General features: G+C 37.6%; 1 protein-coding gene and 1 long non-coding RNA gene across 6 annotated transcripts in view; one reads left to right on the forward strand and one right to left on the reverse strand.

Moving 5' to 3' along the window:
• Positions 1-13,948, forward strand: part of LOC143345579 (uncharacterized) — a 191,851-nt gene that overhangs the window by 69,577 nt on the left and 108,326 nt on the right. The window lies entirely within an intron of this gene.
• Positions 1-13,948, reverse strand: part of Task6 (TWIK-related acid-sensitive K[+] channel 6) — a 175,254-nt gene that overhangs the window by 66,707 nt on the left and 94,599 nt on the right. For 3 of the 5 annotated variants that reach the window (XM_076772892.1, XM_076772890.1, XM_076772889.1), the window contains one exon: positions 5,624-5,655. The exons of the other annotated variants lie outside the window; for them this stretch is intronic. The gene's annotated coding sequence lies outside the window, so the exon portion shown is untranslated. The remainder of the gene's footprint in view (positions 1-5,623; positions 5,656-13,948) is intronic. 5 annotated transcript variants of the gene reach the window in all.

The raw sequence follows: 13,948 nt of genomic DNA on the forward strand, positions 1-13,948 counted from the left end.
GCGTCATCGTTCGCGGGGGTCGTGTGTGAACGTACCTTAAAAGCGGCTGAATGGGTGCTGTATTTTCACGTAAGAGCCGCGCCAGCCGCGGAGGGGATGGTGGCCTGGTTTCATTGAACCTGCACCGCGTACACCTCGACCGGCCGCAGCCCCTCGCCCCCGTCGTGTTCGCAGTGCAGGGAGGTCGCCGGTCGGCGGGGTGGCCAGGGTGAGGCTATGCATAGCCCGCGACGTCTATATATAGGTCGTCCTTTCTATAAATAGAACTCAGACCACCCCCACCAACCGGTGGCTGGAGTGGGGAACGACATGGCGCGAGAGGGGAAAATGAAAACCACCCGGGAGGGGGTAAGAGACCGCTCGCGGTGCACGCAGAGGGATGACGAGGACGCGGAAGGAGACAAAGAGTGAAATACAGGAAAGAAAGGGGGTGAAATAAAAAAAAAAAAACGAGAAAAAAAAACTAGGAACGCAATGGCGAATTTCTGCGGGCGAACGCGACGCGGAGGGACGGGGTTAACGGGACGCGACCACGGAGGATGCTGTAAAACTTTACGGCTGAATACAGGGTGCGGCAGCAATCGTTGCACTACCGAAAAGCAAGCGATTTTGCAAAGGCAAACTGAAAATCTATACCACTTAACATTCCGGCGGCCTTTCGTACGTTAACGCGAAAGGGAGCGTGTCGTAATTGTTATGAACACACGGTACATCTTTAAAATATAATGATAAGAGTAAACGTACGGTTACGTTACAATGTAATTTTAGCAGGTTTCGGTAACGGCTCGGTTTCAGAATTGCAACTATTGGAAAATTAATGAACGAAAAAGACTAGGAAAACATGTGAAATTCGACGAATTCACCGCTGAGGTCTATGGAATTATCAGATAAGCTCGCCATTTTTTAGTAGTACTGTTCTATCTGAAATGTTTTTGTTCGGCAACATCTATCCATAATTTGTTAAAAATTGTATTCCCGTACGGGGTTGGGGTCAAATTCCTGCAACGTAGAATCATTTCACGATGGTCAGCAATAGTTTATTTCCACTTTTCAGTCGAAGCAAAACTAGTTATTCCATTGTCATTTCACGAGAAGCGTCTCGTCCCTAGGAGGGTGAGGCAAATAATAATAGACTCTGTTCGGAAGGAGAGACCCCAGAGGAAACGTCCTTACAATCGAATATACTTGGGTCAAGAAATGTCCTTGAGTACCTGTCCCTTTATGATTCGGAAAAGATGAGAAGACTGGTTGTTCTCGATCTAATAACCCCCCGAAGGTGGTGTCGCCAAGGGGTAGAAACAATGTTCATGCTTGTCGGATCAGGAGATTATAGGTTACCAGTTTCGAAATACCTTGTCACGCAGAGTCAACGTTGTATCACGGATAACCATGTGCAATAAGGAAAAATATACATTTATTTATAAAAAGACACAGGGCATTAAAATACAATTTGTTTGTTTTAATTTATTTTATATCATTTTAAATCAATATTTTGTACAAAATATTGATATCATGTCACGTATAAAGAATCTGCAACAAACGTCAAACGCCAAATGATTGGACAAATAACGATATTAGCATGATAAGTGGACATAAAGGAAGCACAGAAATTAATTTCCTTCAGGGTAAAACAAACAAAGCTAATTACCTTGCATTAATAAAAAAAAAAATTAGTGACTATACAGAATGCATATTCCAATAAGATTACGTGCAAACGGCGAAAGTTGTGCAAGAGTATTTTCCACAAAAAGAAATTCCTGATCTGAAACGGTCAGCGTGCTGCCCCGATCTAAATATAGCGGAGAATTGTTGGAGATTATTATCGAGAGCCCTGTACGTAAAGGGAAAGCAATTTGAAAATATAAAAGAGTTAAAAGAATGTATTAAAACGGAACGGTACAATTTATCGTGAAGTAAAATTAAAGATTTTTACGTTTCGTTAACTAAACAAACGATGGAAGTTATAGAGAACAAAGGAGATTTCACACATTATTAAAATCACGTAGGGTGCAAATACTAATCCTCGGATTAAAACTCGGAATTATAGTTCCAAATATAATGGATGCATATCGTAAGTCCTGAATACAGAATCCTCTAGAACGCGGCTACGTGCAGCGAACAAATGTTTGTCAATGGCTGCTTAAACATCACGCGATCGATCACCAAACTATAATGTGTATCTTACGGAGAAGGAGTTGTTAATGTCCATGATACGCACTGCTGGGCAGCCCGAAAATCCTTGCATTATTCGTGGAACCCATTTTCAACAAATGGAATAATTGGTGTTTGGATATAGGATCCCATTTATGTTTTATTCGCGAATAGTTATCAGATTTGTTAAATGTTCTGTTTGTCAGATACACAATGGAAACATTACATTTATCTCTCGTTTATTTCAACAAACCATAAACCGTTGACGATCTATATCACACATATTATTGTCAAAATACAATCCGATTCGTGTGTTAGAGTAATAGAAAATTTGATTTATCATACTTTCTCCATACGTGCAATCTTGGCGGTAATTTAAATGATATTGTACGTCGAAAGTACTTCAAAATAGTTTCCATTTTCGATTGAAAGTTCTATTGCTCCCGTTGGAGAACGATTTTGAAAATTGATTCCCTCGAAAACGAATCCCCTTATTGGTCGCAAATATTGTTTCATACTTTCGACTCGGTTTTGGACGAGTAATCGCCTACTTTTCGGTCGCGCTACGATTACTGGCGCACCCTGTGCAACTATCGCGACCACCAACCCCCCTTTTCATCCAGCGGCTACTCCCTCTGGTTCGTCGGTGGCCCGTTTCCCTCCACTGCGGATCGACTCCTCTGCGCCGTGAAATACTTTTTACTTACTCGCTGCGTATTAATGGGCTGCCTCTGGAAAATAGAGGCTGCGATGCGAGCCACCCCCCTCTGTCGCCACGCTATCCCTCCCCCGTCTTCCGCGATACTCGTATTGGGTTTTTAGGCTTCGCTTTGTTTCCCATGTTTTTTTCGGGAGCACTTATCTCTGGACGCGCGGCAGCCCGTTTGAGGCAGTCTCTTTTCGCGTGAATGCTCGTCGCCCTTTCAGTGATAATGGACTTCTTGAAAGGAACTGTACCGCGGTCCCTCGACGCCGCGAAGGTTGCCACGACTTTTGCGCCAGGAGTTCTCCGAGGGGCTGACCACGGACGACATTCCCGCTATCTTTGTTGGGAAAATACGCCGCCCCCGAGTAATTAGAGTATTAGCGTGAACCAAGAGGTGTGCAATTCGTTGGTCCTGATCGGCCGCATCGAAGTTAGTTTGGCTCCCGGCCAATTTGCCCTTTGCTACCGTGTCGCGGGTATAATTAGGGCGATCGCAATTTTGCTCCTGGTACTTTCGAAATCGCCGTGAAAAATTCACGAACCGGTAATTAAAATTGGAAACTAACGGCGACGTAAGGTTTGCGGAAAAAACTGTAAAAATGTTTTTGTGAAACGCGATCGATTTTATTTTATGCTCAATAAATTTTTATTTTATCGTCTGCATAGTTAATTGTTTGTTCTAAAATAAGTACTCCCGGTTGACTTGCAATTTGATTAAAAGAGAAATTAACTGAGACTACTGTGTTGCATTCTGTGACGAATTGTAAATTTAAACAGTTCATACTTTATTAGATAGGCATCTTTAGTCAAACTGTAATTTGGTTGCACGAATTACCTGCAGTAAATCTTGTATTACTTGTCTTGCATGCAAATTTGCTACCAGATCTGACAACCCTTTCATTTTCTCAGGTAAACTCCCAGAAGTTTCTTAGACCAAGTTGGTAACCCTGTTCGTTACGGTATGACGAAATTCTGCAAACCGTATACAGGGTATTCGGCCATTCCTAGGAAAAATTGTAATGGGAGATTCTAGAGGCCAATATAAGACGAAAATCAAGAATATCAATTTCTTGATTGACGCTTCGTTAAAAAGTTATTAAAAAATTAAATTAGAAAATTTCAAATCGTACTGGAAAAATTATTTTCGGTTGCAGGGGTCAATTACAATCATTTTTGGTGAATACTGGCACCCCCGAATTCCTACGCAGTTTCGAGAAAACAATTTCTTATCGAAAATCTAATGTCTGACCATACACGACATTTTTCCCTGAAATTTCAAATGTTTGAATCGTTCTGAAAAAAATTATTTTTGGTTGCGGAGGTCAATTACAATCAGTTTTGGTCGATAGACATACCCTCGAAATCCTAACCATTTTCGAGAAAAAAATTCCTTACCGACAATATAATTTCTGGCCAGAAATGTCTGCCCGAATTTTCATGCGAATCTTTAAAATGTCATAACTTCTGAACGGATTGGATGATTTTAATGTTTAAAAAAGCAAACTACGCGTATTTTGATGGAGAATATGTACAAATCGCAAAAATATTCGAAAAGTTGGTCCTTGACCCTGCAAAATGAGAAAAACCCCATAAAAATGGTCCAATTTTCAAACAGCCATAACTCCTACAATAGGGAATATATTTCAATGAAACTTTTTTCTGAAGCAGAGCTCATGGGTACCCACAAAAAAGTATTAGACAACTTTTCTGTAGGGCGTCAAACAAAATTACTAAAAATGAAAAACGAATTTTTAAGAAAAATCGACAGGGGGTAGGTACCTAAATTTTTCGGCGAAATTGAAAAGTTTCAAATCGTTCTGGAAAAATTATTTTCGGTTGCGGGGGCCAATTACAATAATTTTTGGTGAATAGACCTACCCCCGAAATCCTACCCACTTCCTAGAAAAAAATTCAGTGCGAGTGGAATTTTAAACGTTAATAACTTTTTAACAAAGCCTCCATCAACAAATTGATATTCTTGATTTTCGTCTTATTTTGGCCTCTAGAATCTCCCATTAAAATTTTGTCCAGGGGTGGTCGAACACCCTGTATAGTAATTTCGCCAGTCGGACACTCGATTTATTTTTGTTGTAAACAATTAAAATCTATCGAAACAACAACGATTAAATACTATTAAATAGTCCTCTCTTTTTTAAATACTAAGAATACAAAAATATATAGAATCGTAAGTATAACAACACTCAAAGATATGTAACAATTATAATGAATTAATTTTTAACAGACGTTTTGTATTTCATTTCGCGTCAACGAACATCGTGGTTGATAACGCGTGCGTTTGGTTTGTCATTTGCGTGCGTTTTGATATCGCGAGAGCACGCATGGAATGTTGATTATGTCCGTGTTACGCATAGAAAACGATTAACCCGCGAAAGTGAACGAGTTCGAGCTATTTGAACGGATTTCGTGGGACGCGTCGTTCAGTAATTTCACACCAGGCAATTGAACCTCGCGAAATAAGTACGACGCGGGCTAAGTGGCTGCGTCAAATCGGAGGCAATTCGAATCACTTTTTCGCGAGCGTTCGCGGAAATAAAATTAATGAGTCGAGAAAATCAAGCAACTCCGGCGTGAAGTATCGCTGAGTAGGAGTATAGTCTGAGTAAAATATGGTTCATGTTTTTTTTTTCTTTTTGGAATTCTAAAGCGACATTTAAACACACGAAAACTAGGTAGGAAATAAATAATGAACTATTTTATGGATCAACAAGTTTGGACTGCAACGATTTGCATTTTCATGCAACTTACGTCAAGGGAAGTCAGTAGACACGCGACCATACCTGAAACAGAAACGAGGATTACTGTATTTCGATCGACAATGCGTAGTTCGATGTATATTTTGTCACGATTCATAATCGTATTATCGAAGCATTTAATGTCGATAGAGTTGAGCGCGAGAAACCGAAAAAACTAAACGTTTGACATTATCGGACAAACGTACTCGTCGATAATTTATAAATGCATTATTCAGAAACTAATAAAACACGTAAATAGCTATACGGTTTGATCGCATTTGCGTAAACGAATTTCGAATACTCGAAACGGACTACAAAGTTAAATGTTCCGAAATTAAATTCGCTAATTTATTGAAACATTCAAATTAAATTTGCTAAGTCCCGATCGACGAATGATTTATTACGTAGTTTGAAAAGTCATTTTCATTATTGTCTTATTAAAATTTTGTGGCTGTTGGAGCGGGTATCGATAAATTCATCGTATAATTAGTTATCCGCAGAAACGGTTAATATTTTTAAATAAATCTGTTATAATGCGTATCGCGAGAGGAGTTGCTACTGCTTAAATGCGATTAATTAATGTTTAAAGCGTACGCGAATTTATCTTTGATATTGAAAGATTATTTTTGAAAATTAATTTACGAGAACTCTTCCAGAAAGAATTCAGGAAGAAAATTAGATATCTGTTAAGAAATTTTGTATGAAAGAATTGGTCATACTTTAAGCGAAGTGTGTGCCCTTGCAACTATAATTGCTTTAACTTAAATATATTCCTGGAAAACCGCACACTAATTGCAGAGCCACGAGTGAAACGTATTTTATAGTCCAAAGTACCATATGGTTACCGTTGGAAATATCACCGTTTCATAATTATTATTATTTTTATTCGTCCGATGGGTGCAGTAATATTACGATTCGAATATTATAATTAATAATTACAAATGTAGATTAAAATAAATTACGAGTATTTTCTCTCGATGTTAATTCATAAGCGGAGAATGAGCGTTCGATAATCGCAAAATTGTTTCCGGGGCATATTTAAATATGATCCAGTAGGATGCTTTAACTTCCTTTGATCCTCCAACAATTTCACCTCGCGAAAATTCACCGATTCGCGACACAGTTTTAACCTCGGGATTTCTTCTTCTACATTCCGTTTCGACAACAATTTTTTCACCACGTCACGTGCAAATAGATTTCCCAGATATTTTTAAACACCAGCCCACTAATTGCATAAATTTCGTACTGGTTAGAGTTTCCAAACCAGTCTTGGTAAACAGCAACTTTTCGATAAGCAGTTCACGTTGAAGTACATCCTCCGTTGAATTAATTGCCATTACATCATTAGCATCCAACGATTCACCGACTCTTTTAACATACTTCAAACGTGTGGCAAAAAACACTGTTGCCTGAAAACCATACTCCCTCGTTATGATCGGCTCAGGTGGTAATATTACACGCGTCCCTTTGACGTTGATTCTTTGAAGCCACCGTGTTTAACAACCTGACGAATTAAACTGCTATTTCTCGTGGCCTTCAACGTGTACCTACAATATGTTACGCCATATTTCTCGATAAACATTATACAATTTTGGAACTCAAAAATTTCTTTCGCCTCTTTATAAGATATTGTAATATTCCAGAACCCTTAAGCCACGATAAGCAATTTAAATACTATATAAAATTATAAAAAAATCAAACAGCAGGAATTGGGATTTCAAGAATTGGGAGATCGTTGTTAATCCTTGCTCCTCTAGTCGAGAAACCATTAATAGGTCGTGTTATTCGTATCTCTCTACGTTCAACATCTTCTATCTCGCCCTCCGAGGTCGCGAGACGTCCTCTTAGAGATTGCACCTATCTTTTCGGATAGAATCGCGCGTAGAATTCGCGTTCGATACCCGCGGATTCGCGCACGAACAAACCTTGTTGAAATAAGATTCCGCGAGATCAGACATAGATCATCTCTCTCGTCTCCCAGCGATAGCGAGACGCTCGAGTGCCGTCAATAACATCGACCGTTCGAAGTATACTTTTATCGACACTCGACCCCGAAATACTCACTCGCGTAAATGGATGGCTCCGCTTGTATCCCAACATTTAACGTATTGATCAACGAAGGAGCAATAAATAGAGGCACCGCGGAGCGAGTTGTGAGCCTGATTAAACTCCACTCTCCGTTAATGCTTTATAAATAGACGACGCTTTTTCTCCTATCCTTCGCTCTTCTTTTACACGGTCACGGAGTCCAGGGATGTCACGTACTATTCGCCCCAACATCTCCTGACGTACTCTTTCATTGTCGTTTCGTTGCACAATGCTCGAAACGCCGCCATTTTTTGGCCAATTCAATTTCACTTTAATATTTATAGAAATTGTCTCCATTTTCTCGAAACGTTCCTCAATAATTAGAATTTTCAATGTATTTTCTACTGTCTTTTACGTGAAATATCACTATACAGGGTGTTCGGCCACCCCTAGGAAAAATTTGAATGGGAAATTTTAGAGGTCAAAATAAGATGAAAATCAAGAATACTAATTTATTGATGGAGATTTCGTTAAAAAGTTATTAACGTTTAAAGTTCCGCCCGCACTGAATTTTTTTCTAGAAAATGGGTAGGATTTCGGGGGTATGCGTAATGACAAAAAATGATTGTAATAGACTCCTGCAACCGAAAATAATTTTTTTCAGAACGATTTGAAAAATTTTTTTTTTGCCAAAAAATTTCAGCATCTATCCGAATTTTTTTCTCGAAAGTGAGTAGGATTTCAGGGATATGTCTATTCACCAAAAATGCTTATAATTGACCCTTGCAACCAAAAATAATTTTTCCAGAAATATTTGAAATTTTTTAATTTAATTTGTTAATTACTTTTTAGTGAAGCCTCAGTCAAGAAATTGATATTCTTGATTTTCGCCTTATTTTGGCCTCTAGAATCTCCCATTAAAATTTTTCCCAGGGGTGGCCGAACACCCTGTATAGGTACTATAAGTAATAGTCTATCGATAGATCACGTGGAACAGTTAGACATTTTAAACGATTTAGTGCTAAAGGAATTGTGCTTCGTTCATAAAAGAGTTACAGATTCTCCGGAATAAATGTAATGGAAATAACTGTTCAAGTTCGATAATGAAATCTGGAACCTATCGCGAGGAGAATTATGCTATTGCAAGTAGAAGTGATCGACTGTGCAGTTTCAAAGAGCAACGATGATGCGATTGGGACCGAATTCATCCTTAGATACAGATTCGATGGGAGTAGTCATTCAATTTATAAACAGAGATTTGAGCAATCAGAAAGTTGGATAGTTTGCTAAAATAAATTATAATAGCTCGATTGTTACAGTCTTTTATAGTTGTACCTTTTAAAAATAAATTGCTGTAAGTAATCGAATTACGAATTTTTAATTTTGACCAAGAAATACTTCTCCAACTATTGACTATTGGTCTCGTTTTTCCTTTTTTATCGAAAATGGCGTGTCGTAAAGCTAGGTGGATGTTTTATTTAACACGTTGAGCGTCGAGAGAGTTTTCCATGCATTTCCTTTCACAGTGAACGCTGCAGAGACGTTCTAGGGTCATCATTGACAGTTTTTATAAATTACGAAGGTCGATAGCTCGTTAACCTCTCGACGTGTGGAAAATTTATGGCGAATATAAATTATTGAACGACTAAAAATTGTGCCTCTTTTCTCAAATATGCTATCAATTTATAGGTTCCTAAAATCTCGTAGTAGACATGAAATATGTGTAGTATTATTTTTAAGTATCTGCATTTAAAAAACAGGCTGTCATAGCGAATAGCGTTATAAAATATATTAGTTTGCTTGTCAGAACTCGTGTATTGTTTCCTAAAATTGTCGTTGCTCTAGATACGTTAAATTCATAGTGCATACAGCTTTTCTAAAGTCGCGAGTGAAAAAGGTTTAACAAGCGTCAGTTTATCGGATCCCATGCAAACTTCACGAGATCACTATTCCAATTCCTCAAGCATATTGAGACTGGCACGGCATCAACCATAATCTCGACACCATAAGGATTTTTCCTCGCTGGTGTAGGAACCAAAATATTGCTCTTTAAAAAGGGAACGAACACGGGAAAATAGACGCGTATTTTGTTCAAATTTAATGCAAAAAAAATCTGAATCGAAGTTTATGTTAGCTGATGGTTTTAGGAAGAAAACAATATTTTATTCCAATTTGGTACAAAGAATTAGGATGCTCTTACACGTTTCATTCGATTACTTTTGCTCGATGCTTCCGCGAAATTGTCGTTTAAAGTGTCTGTCTGGATGCTCAATGCGAACGAGATAGTATTTCCAACGCGAATTAATAATTGGCGTCGCCATTATACCGGCGGAGAAATTGTAGCCTAACAAGTGGAACGAAACGGTCGAGAGTTCGGAATTTACGGGTATCGGGGATGCCAAAAGCACATGTCGTAGAAGCTGAGAATTGGACTAGAGGAAATTCGGTTCTGAAATTAATCGCGCTCTCGCGTACGATGAGTTTCGAGCGCATAGAAGAACGGAGAAACAGAAATCTCGAAACTATGCGAATGAAAGCACGCGTTATGCAAGTGGCAAATAGTTGAACAAGAAAAGCGCATTCTCTTTGCAATTATAACCATTTTGCTGTCGGTTTAACCAACCGTAACTATTTTCGAGTAACTACACTCACGCGGGACAATTTGACAGGCAAATTTAATTTCAACGTTGAATAATGAATATAACTGAAACTTCTGTTTAAAGTTGAAACAACTACTTTCACTCCTGGTTTATTTGAGTAGTCTTCGGAAGACTTTATTAGATTGAATTTAATGTTTGTTTTACAATATCTTTATTATAGGTCGCAAAAAAAATGACATAAGAGTCTTGAAAGATTAGTTATAATTTTTTATCAATTCTGAAATATTAGAACATCTAGCTGTCCATGTTCTGTTTCATAGTCAGCGGCTAAAACATTCGAAGCTGCTCACGGACGTCAATAATACTTTTCCGTATCGATCGTTTTCCCATTTCCGGTTCAATCCGTCGAACTCGGAAAATACCTAGATTAACGGAAAGCCAAAACCCGATGCGACGCGCGATCTGTGATAACCGTTTCACATTTTAATTGAATCGTCCTTTATCGGCTCTCGCGCACAAAGAGTCGCATAGCAATGGAATAGAGAAAGAATAATTAACGATGGCAGCTGCTCGTTAAAAAGTTGCGTCAGTATAGTTTTTCATGTAGAATGGTCGTGTTTCAAAAATCATTTTACAATATATTTGAATATCCTATTGTACTCAGGGTTTAAATTTTTTAATGAACTGATTGAATTTTGTAAAATTGACAGGCCTGTTTCAAGATAAAGCTGCTCTGTGAAAATGCATCTAAAAAGTAAAATTTCTGAAACGGTATTATGTAATTGTATAAAGAAGAACAGAAATTAATTGCAAAAAGAAACGAAGATAACGTTAATTTTAATGCCAGCTGCTGTTAAGAAGAAAGTTTCCAAAATGAAAATAATTATTAAATATTGTGATTATTCTTGTAAATTTACTATATTTTCTTTGTACCAGGAAGTGGAATTATGATTTAATTTCAAATCTTCCTGAAACTTCTTGAACGTCTTGAGTTTATATTAAGGAAATGTCTTTTTGATGCTCCTTGCAAACAAGTACACTGGTTGTTGAGAGAACAGAGTACAAATTAAGAATAATTTTCCACAAAATATATAACCAGTAAACCATTAAATCTGTAATTTTATGAAGTCTGTTTTAGTAGACGAGGAGCACTTTGTAATAATCTAAAAATGATGAAGTTGAAATGATAAGAATAAATGTCCTAATTGTCTCGAAAATTTGTTCAGAAATAAATGATAATAGACTGGATCTATTGTCTATGTCTGTGTTGAAACAGGTTCAAACTTTCGTATAACTGTTAAGAAACGACTGGTTTCATAAGAAAATCATAAAATGTCGTTGGAACGGGCAAAAAGTCACGTGAATTGAACATCTGCGCACCGGAGCAGAGTTCTTTGGACTGATGAATCCATGTTCCAAGTATTTGGGTCGCACCGAAAAACATTGTCCATCGATCTGTAGAACAAAAAAATGTTGTCAGAGTGTATTATGCCAACTATCAAACACGGTGACGGCTCAACTACGACGGGGGATGGGGGAGATATTTCCCAAACAGCTGGGGTAGGGAAACAGATAAAAATAGGAAATATAATGAAAAAGGAAAACTATAGGGAAATATTCGGGCAGCACGCCGTACCGTTGAGTCATCAGTTAGGGGATATTCCCATTTTTCAGGATGAAAAACATCAATTTTGTTATACGTCTATTCTGAAAGGTGAGGGGTTTGAGAATATCTCGATAAAATATTAATGCAGAAGTCTTAACATTGCTTGAATTATACAGATTTGAAAGATACAGGAAATTTTGTTTGTACTAGTATTATGTCGATATTTCCAATTCCTCGACTTTTGACAAATTAAAAAAAAAACGTACAACGGAATTGTACAATTTGATTTAATTGTTTTGGATGGCCAAAAGTGAGTTTTCAACACTGCACTAAGGAAAAAAAAATTTATGTTCGTCTAGTGAACGAATAAACAATTAACTGTGCAAAAGTTGACTACGCATGATTCATAGTTGTTCGTAAAAATATCCCCGAATATGGTCCATAAATTACCTAGAAATGTGGGTACATCCCCTTAATAGGCAGAAATTTTATTACACAACAAAGATAACGATCCTAAGCACTCTTCTGAATTGTATAAAGGGTTCTTATTGTAGGAAGAAACGACAGAATCGTGAAGCATATAACACGGTCAGCACAGTCAGTAGACTCGAACCCAATTGGGTTTTTATGGGAATAGCTCGATCGGAATATTCAATCGCTCTGTCCAACGTCGGAAGGTTACATTTGCCAACTACTACAAGAAGCACGATACAATACAAAATTAGAAACAGTTGAAAGGATGCCCACAATACGTCTGAACATCATCGAAAGTAAAGGGTGACGTATTCGATGAGATGGAAATTTGAAAAAAAATTCTTATCTTACGCAAGAAGTCATACAAAATTTTAACTTTAACACTAAATCTACCACGACCGGTCAAATGTCCGTTTTTTAAATTTCGTTTAGAATTTCTAGCATACAATGTTACTTTAGCGCCATTTAACTTCATTTTTCTTATAGTATAGAAAATATATAGCAAAGATAAAAGGAGAGAATCTTCAGTTTTCACTTAAAATAGTATAAAAACGCGCATTAAGAATAGTTAAACTTTACACGCATGCAGTTCCAAAGCTACTAGTGTTTTATTAATTATTGAGCCATTGTTAGAAGCGGTAAAGTTTCCCCTTTGAAATGGCTTTTGGTTTTTGTCGATCCGACTTTCCGTTTTCGAGATATCGTAATTTAAGTGAAAGGGTAATTTCTTAATTTCCACTACGATAGCGCTCTCCGCCTGGGAAAGGCCTATTAACTCGTATTAAAAATACTAAAACTTTAGACGCGTGCAGTTCCAAAACTACTAGGGTTTTATTAATTATTGAGCCACTGTTAGAAGCGGCAAAGCTTCCTCTTTGAAATGGTTTTTTGTTTTTGGCGATCCGACTTTCCGTTTTCGAGATATCGTGATTTATGTAAAAGGGTATTTTTCTTAATTTGACTATCTCTGTCTCCGTCTGACGCGTCGTACTGGACCTCCTTGTCGCGCGTGAGTCGAGACAGTCACGTGACCAGGAAGTCGTAGTATTTCCAAGAATTTACTACGCACTGTTTACTATGTTCACGCGCGCGAGTTCATTGATTACAATGAAACGTAAACAAAACTTCAAACCCTTATATCTCCGGAACTAGCCACCGCATCGACTTGAAACTAAAATCGTCATATCTCGGGAACTAATTACGCTATCGACTCGTACAAACGCTCATTTTAAAGGGCATTTCGTCCCCTATCCGATGACTATATCAACTATTATTATTTTTACTGTCTTCTACGTTTATTTTCACATTTACTTTGACGTTACATACCCAAAAGTGTTTATTATTTCTTAAAAGAAACTTTTGGCACGTGGTATCGCACTACATCTTGTTATCTTTTAAATCACGATATTCAAATATCAATAACGCTCTATAAAATTCCAATGACCGTTCGAAAGTATGATCTTCGCAGAAACCTTTGTTCGAATTGGTCAGAATAAAGATATTTAAAAAAAGCATAAATTGCCACGGAATCTTTTGCGATATCTGCTTGGAAGATAACGCGTGATCCTCTTCGGGGACGCATTATTTTATTCGAAATTGAAAATTAATCAAACCGATACTGATAACAAAA

The sequence above is a fragment of the Colletes latitarsis genome, chromosome 9 (genome assembly GCF_051014445.1).
Source record: "Colletes latitarsis isolate SP2378_abdomen chromosome 9, iyColLati1, whole genome shotgun sequence".
Lineage (NCBI taxonomy): Eukaryota > Metazoa > Arthropoda > Insecta > Hymenoptera > Colletidae > Colletes > Colletes latitarsis.